Source organism: Gracilinanus agilis, chromosome 2, assembly GCF_016433145.1.
Source record: "Gracilinanus agilis isolate LMUSP501 chromosome 2, AgileGrace, whole genome shotgun sequence".
NCBI lineage: Eukaryota > Metazoa > Chordata > Mammalia > Didelphimorphia > Didelphidae > Gracilinanus > Gracilinanus agilis.
Genome location: NC_058131.1, coordinates 352,461,995 through 352,468,831, shown reverse-complemented (window position 1 = coordinate 352,468,831; position 6,837 = coordinate 352,461,995).

The following is a 6,837-nucleotide window of genomic DNA, read 5'->3' as shown; positions in this document are numbered from 1 at the left end:
TGTTCTAGAATCAATACTATGTATTTGTTCCAAGGCAGAAGAGCAGTGAGGGCTAGGAAAATGGGATTAAGTGACTTGCCCAGAATCACACAACTAGGAAGTGTCTTGAGGCCAAATTTGAACCCAGGACCTCCCATCTCTAGGTCTGGCTCTCTATCTACTGAGTGACCTCGCTGCCCCTCCATTTAATTTTAAAGCAAAAATTCTACTGTAGACTTAAAATTCCTTTCTAATGAATTTTTGCCTCCATAAACCTTTGCAGTGAATCCATTTTATACCTTCCTCTCAAGCCCACATGCAAAGAGCTTTAAGTAAAAACAGGAGCTGGATTAGGTACCCAAAACCACTTGGCATGAAAAATCATGTTCTTCCATAGAAATAAGAGCAATGGATAAAAGTCGGCAGCCATGGGAATTCGGACCCTATTTAGACTTTTCAGCAAGAGTGAATTTCTATAAGAGCTTGTTTGTGTAGGTGAAACCCACTTCTTGAAAAGCAACCTCTTCTGTCCTGTGTCCTGCCCAGAAAAATGAACTGCAAATTAGAAATCTGACCTGACAGTATTTCTTAGGAATAATCTTAGAGTTACCTCCCCCAGCAGTGGCTGCCTCACTCAGCTTGACCCCTAAACACCTTAGAGCTCTTCGTTCATTCATCCAACATTCATTCTGGGCAAATCCCTGTATTTGGTGCTGGGGATAAAGAGATAAAGAAAAACAAATAATATAGGGAACAGCAAGGTGGCTCAGTGGATGGAGGGCCAGGCCCAAAGATGGGAGGTCCTGGGTTCAAATATGGTCTCAGACCCTTCCAAGCTCTGTGAACCTGGACAAGTCACTTAGCCCTATTGCCTAGCTCTCATCGCTCTTCTCCCTTGGAACTGATACACAGTATTGATTCTAAGTTGCGAGATAAGTGTTTAAAAAAATTATATAGACCCCGCCTACAAGAAGCTTACATTCTACAATCTAATAGGGCAAATATGGCATGAATATGAAGTTATGGGGAGAGGATATAAAGGAAAGCTCCAGAGGCCCAGAAAAAGGGCTCCAGGAAAATCTGAAAATGGACTTTCCACTGAGAGCCAAGGGAAGGAAGGGCTCTGGAGGTGGTGATGGAGAAGGTGACACCTGGGCTGTGCCTCATTACATACAGACTTGCTTTGATTAAAATGGTACTTTTTACAGATCCAAATGGCAGCATAAATATCAGAAACCTGCTTTCTCTTGGGGCAACCCAGCCTATTTGCAGAGGCCCCAGTCCTTGGCTTACAGACCTTGGGGTTTAGAAAAAACTAAATGAACATTGTGGCCTCCCAACAATGACAGAGTGTGCACTTATGAATAGAGCCCTTGGAAGTTCTCAGTCCTAGATTCATAGAAAAAGTCATTTTCAATTCCCCGAGAAGCCCAAACTTGGATCTGTGTGTGGTTTAATCTGATGCAGAGCAGACGTCCTGAGCCCAGCACGAGAAATGCCAAATATAAATATTTACACAGTAGAAGATGCCGCCTGGGACAGGCCTTTGGAATACATTAAACTGAAGCCTGGGCCCTTGGTTCAGAAAGGATGCTGTCCGCTTATCCCAGATGGGGTTTCTCTGGCAACAGATGCTTTCCCAATGGGCAACCAGAACAATCCTACAAATCTGAGACAGAGCTTCACTGCACACCTCATCTTCCTGATGGATGGGAGACAAATGGAAATGATTAAGGTTCTTGTGAGTGAGGTGGAAAGAGCCCTGCACTGGGGTGAAAGTCAGGAGCCCTGGGTTCCAGGCCCAGCTCTGACACAAATACACTATGTGGCCTCCCCTCTGAGCCTCATTTTACTCTTCTGTAAGATGAAGGTGGTGGCCAAGATGCTTCCTTATGGTCCCCTTTAGCTCCGATGTTCTAGGATGCTAATTTCTGGTTAGATGATGAGCTCCTGATTGGAAGTTCCAGGCAATGGTTTAGGCTAGTTTTAGGAATTACCCAACATATGATCAATGAAAAGAACTGGGAGTGGTTAAACTAGAGAAGAGCTTGATAAAGAACCCCTGATCTAGAGAGCTGGAAGGGACCTTGAAAGATGTCTAGTTGGATAATTATTCTGTATCCTGTGGCTTGGCACTGAGGCTTTGGACTCACAAAGAATGGTTTCCATCTCGAAGGCTTCTTACTTTTAGCTCCATTCCCAGGGGTTAGGCCTTGGGAAAATCTGAATTTGGTTTGTTACTAGCTCTCTTTTGAGAGGGGTCTTCAATTCCCTTTGCAAGCATCAGGCTAGCAATCATCATTTAAACACAGAACAGGTTTATGACAAGGCATATAAAGAGTAGAAGAGGGTGGTAGCTAAGTGGCTCAATGGATTGAGAGCCAGGCTTAGAGACAGGAGGTCCTGGGTTCAAATCTGGTCTCAGATACTTCCTGGCTGTGTGACCCTGGGTAAGTCACTTGACCCCAATGCCTAGCCTTTACTGCCCTTCTGCTTTGGAACCAATATACAGTATTAATTCTAAGATGGAAGGTAAGGGTTTAAAAAAAAAAAAAAAGAAATATCAGAACTTACAACTGAACCTGAAAAGTGAATTATATAGTCTACTTCCTATGCGTGCTACTTCTTCCTCCCTCGCTCCATAAACTCACAACACCAATATAGAAATTCGTGTAGCATGAATTGGGTTGAAGACATCAGTGAAAAGAAGAGTCTACATTTCTCCACTTCCTTGCTTCCTCCTGGGTTCTGTGCATTCCTCTGCTCCGCTGCCCACTACCATCTCCCTGCCATTATTGCCACCATATCTCAGTGCAGCTCCAAAGTTGTTCTAGCCCCTGTGGGCTCTAAATTAATCTAGGAATCTCTCAATGCTTACCCATCAGCCCTGACCTCTCTACCATTGCTGACTCCGGTTCCCCCATTGCCAACTCTGGCCTATGCACTAGCCCTTACTCATCCCCTCTGAACATTATAGGAAATAATTGTCTGAAGCCTTTTGGGGTTGTTTGGTCCCTCTCAGCCTTGTACCTGTAGCATTCTGGGAAAGGTCTGGCTAAATCCATTTGGAGCATGCTGGCTAGAGTTCTAAAGTGCTGTAAGACATGGAATCAGTCTATTATCTGAAAAGGAATTGGACTAGTGTCGAAGTGAAAATGAGCAAATCCAAGGAAATGTGAAGAAAGCCGCAAGTAGTCCTCTAGCACAGATGTTATCTCCCTGAGTTCAAATTTGGCCTGTTTGACCCCAAGCAAGTCCTTTAACTCCTGTCTGCCTCAGTTTCCTCATCTATAAAATGATCTGGAGAAGGAAGTGGCAAACTACTCTAGTATCCTTGCTAAGAAAATCTCAAATGGGGTCACAAAGTCAAACAGGACTGAAAAATGATTGAACAAGTTAAAAGGTTAGAGAACTTGGCTCGGTGTTCATCTCTAGGGGCAGATGACTGCTGCAAAGCAGAAAATGAATGACCCAGAGACAATGGACATTGCCTATGTGTCTGGAGGAGAAAATGTCCATGAGTTTAGGCCAAATTTTCTCAAGATTGGCAGGTTTGTCTTTGTTAGTCCATTATTTCAGCCAAATAGTATGTCCCCTGTCACACCCTCTCCTTGACTTTTCCCATGTACACATAGCAAGAAAAGGCAAAGGTTGCTCCAAAGGTTGACCCTCCAAACAATGAACTCTATGGAGCATCTGGCAAATCCCAACCTAGCTACGTCTTTGGGCACTGGCTGTGTGCGTGCGTGCGTGTGTGCGTGTGTGTGTGTGTGTGTGTGTGTGTGTGTGTGTGGTGATTCTATCTTGCCTGCCCATCTCAAGCATCCTTGGGGTGCTCTCCTGACAGCTGACCCTTCAGGGAGAATGTGTGATGGCCCCCAGCTGTTGCCTCCAGTGGGGGTGGGGTGGGGAAATAGTTCCATGTACCCTTGTCTATTGGAAGCCCTGGGAATGGTCCAAGGCTGTCAGCACTTGCCGTTTGTCTGCTGGGTTCCTTTTAGCTTTAAATAACTTCTTTCAACCATGATGAGCCACGGACCTCAGCAATGTTCCAAGACATGTGGGGATATGGGCAAGTCCTCTCTGGCATCTGAATTACAGATGGGGAGTACAGATGCCATCTTGAATTTCTTCTTGGAAAGCAGCAGCTCACCATGGTTCTCCCCCTCTGCCTAGAACATATATATCTCTCATGGGAGAAGTTCAAGATGGCTCTGGGCATTTATCCATGCCAGCCCCATGATGACTAAGTTATGTCAAGTCTTAAGGCTCTTTGAAATCCAAGCTTGTCCACCCACCCAGGCTTCTTTAGGATTGTTCCTTCTTCCTCCAGCCTACCTTCTACTGCATTGTTGAGTTGTTTTTTTCAGACTCTTTGTGTCTCCATTTGTTTTTTTTTTTTTTTTTTTTTTTTTTAACCCTTACCTTCTGTCTTGGAGTCAATACTGTGTATTGGTTCCAAAGCAGAAGAGAGGTAAGGGCTAGGCAATGGGGGTCAAGTGACTTGCCCAGGGTCACATAGCTAGGAAGTGTCTAAGGCCAGATTTGAATCTAGGACCTCCCATTTCTAGGCCTGGCTCTCAATCCACTGAGCTACCCAGCTGCTCCCCATTTGGGGTTTTCTTGGCAAAGATATTGGAATGGCTTACCATTTCCTTTCCCAGTTCATTTTCCAGATGAGGAAACTGTGACTTGTCCAGGGTCACACATCTAGGAATGGTTGGAGGCCAGATTTCAATGCAGGAAGGCAAATTTTCCTTACTCGATGTTTGGTGCTCATCCACTGTTCAACCCACCTCTACTGCATTAGGGCAGTATTTTTACATCCCAATACTTTGTGCTTGGTCTCACCTCTTGTTCTTCCCCCCACCCCCCACTTTTTAAAACTCTTACCTTCTGTCTTGGAATCAATACTAAGTTTTGGTTCCAAGGCAGAAGAGATTTAAGAGCTAGGCAATTGAGGTTAAGTGACTTGCCCACAGTCACACAGCTAGGAAGTGTCTGAGGCCATATTTGAACCCAAGATTTCTCATCTCCAGGGCTGGCTCTCTATTCATTGGGCCACCTAACTGCGCCTCTTGGTTCTTCTTAAAGATCACAGGATCTAGAACTGGTTGTAGCTATAGAAATCACGGTATAACAACAATAGTCCTTCCTGGCTTTAGAGTCAAAAGATTTGGGTTCAAATCCTGTCTCTTCGACTTGTTATCTGTGGGGCTTTGGGCAAATCATTTAACTCTCTAGGCTTCAGGTTTCCATTCTTTAAAATGAATTAGATGAATCAGAGGACTTGGAATCTGAGGGGACCTTCGGGACCATGGGGTTCAAGCCCTTCACTTTACAAATGAGGAAATGGAGGCCCAAAGAAGTTAAGTGACTTGGCCAAGAGCAAGTAGCTGAGTAGGGGCTCATAACCAAATCTTGTTACCTCCCAATCTCGAACTCTTTTATACTCATTTACAGTCAGCAAGCACTTAAGCACCTGCCATGTGCCAGGCACTGTGCTAAGTGCTGGGCTACAAAAGAAAGGTAAAAGTCAGCTCTTGTTCTCCAGGAGCTCACAGTCTTATGGTTTACAAAATGTTTCTTTTACACTCCGGTGAGATGGGTAGCACAGAGTTAGCCACTTCACCTCCTAGATAAGGAATTGAATCTTAAAGAGGTGACTTGCTTAAATGGATATTTGATATTTATTTGTCATTAACTGATATGTAGGGTGGTGATGTTTCTTCAATAGACTAAGATTCTTGAGAGGAAGAAATGATTCAATTTCTTTTCTCTCTCCAAAACACTTAGCTCAGGGCATGGTACACAGTAGGTACTTAATATATGCTTGTCATTGACTGATTCATTATCCAAGGTCATGCATCTAGAAAACAGAAGTCCTTAGGATCACATGAAGGGACTAGGAAGATTTCCCCTTCATTCTGCATTTCCAGAGATGGGTCACAATAATTCTGGGGATGGGGAGTGGGGAGGGGAGAGGATGTCTACTTTGAAAGGATTCTCAGAGGCTACTAAGCTGCCATCTTGGCTCCACCCCCAAGATGACTATTTTGAAATAGAATTTGGGATGCTGGCCATGCTACACTCCTCCTCTACCCCATTCCTCAGCCAGAGAGCTACTAATCTTCTTTTCCTTTGCAGGTGTGAGATGATACTGAGTGCTAAGGGAGAATACAAAGACTGTAAAGAGCCCAGAATGAAATGGAGCTAGGAGGCCAGCTAGTACAGCTTCCCCATTTTCCAGATGAGGGAACTGAGGCCCAAGGTCATGCAACTAGTAAGTGGCAGAGGATGGTTTAGGATCCATGTATTCTGATTCCAAGTCCAGTGTTCTGGTCACTGTGCTGTCTGTATCCTTTTTCTTTCCTTCTTTTTGTCCATGTAGATGTACATACATGTCTTTTAAAACCTGTTTTAGGTGGCAGCCAGGTGGCTCAGTGGATTGAGAGCCAGGCCTAGAGATGGGAGGTCCTGGGTTCAAATCTGGCCTCAGACCCTTCCTAGCTGTGTGATCCTGGGCAGGTCACTTAACCTTCATTGCCTAGCCCTCACTACTCCTCTTCATTAGAACCAATTGATTCTAAGATGGAAGATAAGGACTTAAAAAAAAAAAGACCTACTTTAAAGTCATGCTGATCCCTTCAGGAGAATTGGAGTTTTTTGTCCTCTGACTTGGTCTTGAAATCTCACCTCCTCTGATTTTTTGATACTACTGCCTCTGGCAGGAGTGTCTTTTTCTTTACCCATTGGGGAGATCTCTCTGTCTCTCTGTCCTCTCTCTCTCTCTCTCTCTCTCTCTCTCTCTCTCTCTCTCTCTCTGTCTCTCTCTCTCTCTCTCTCTCTCTCTCTCTC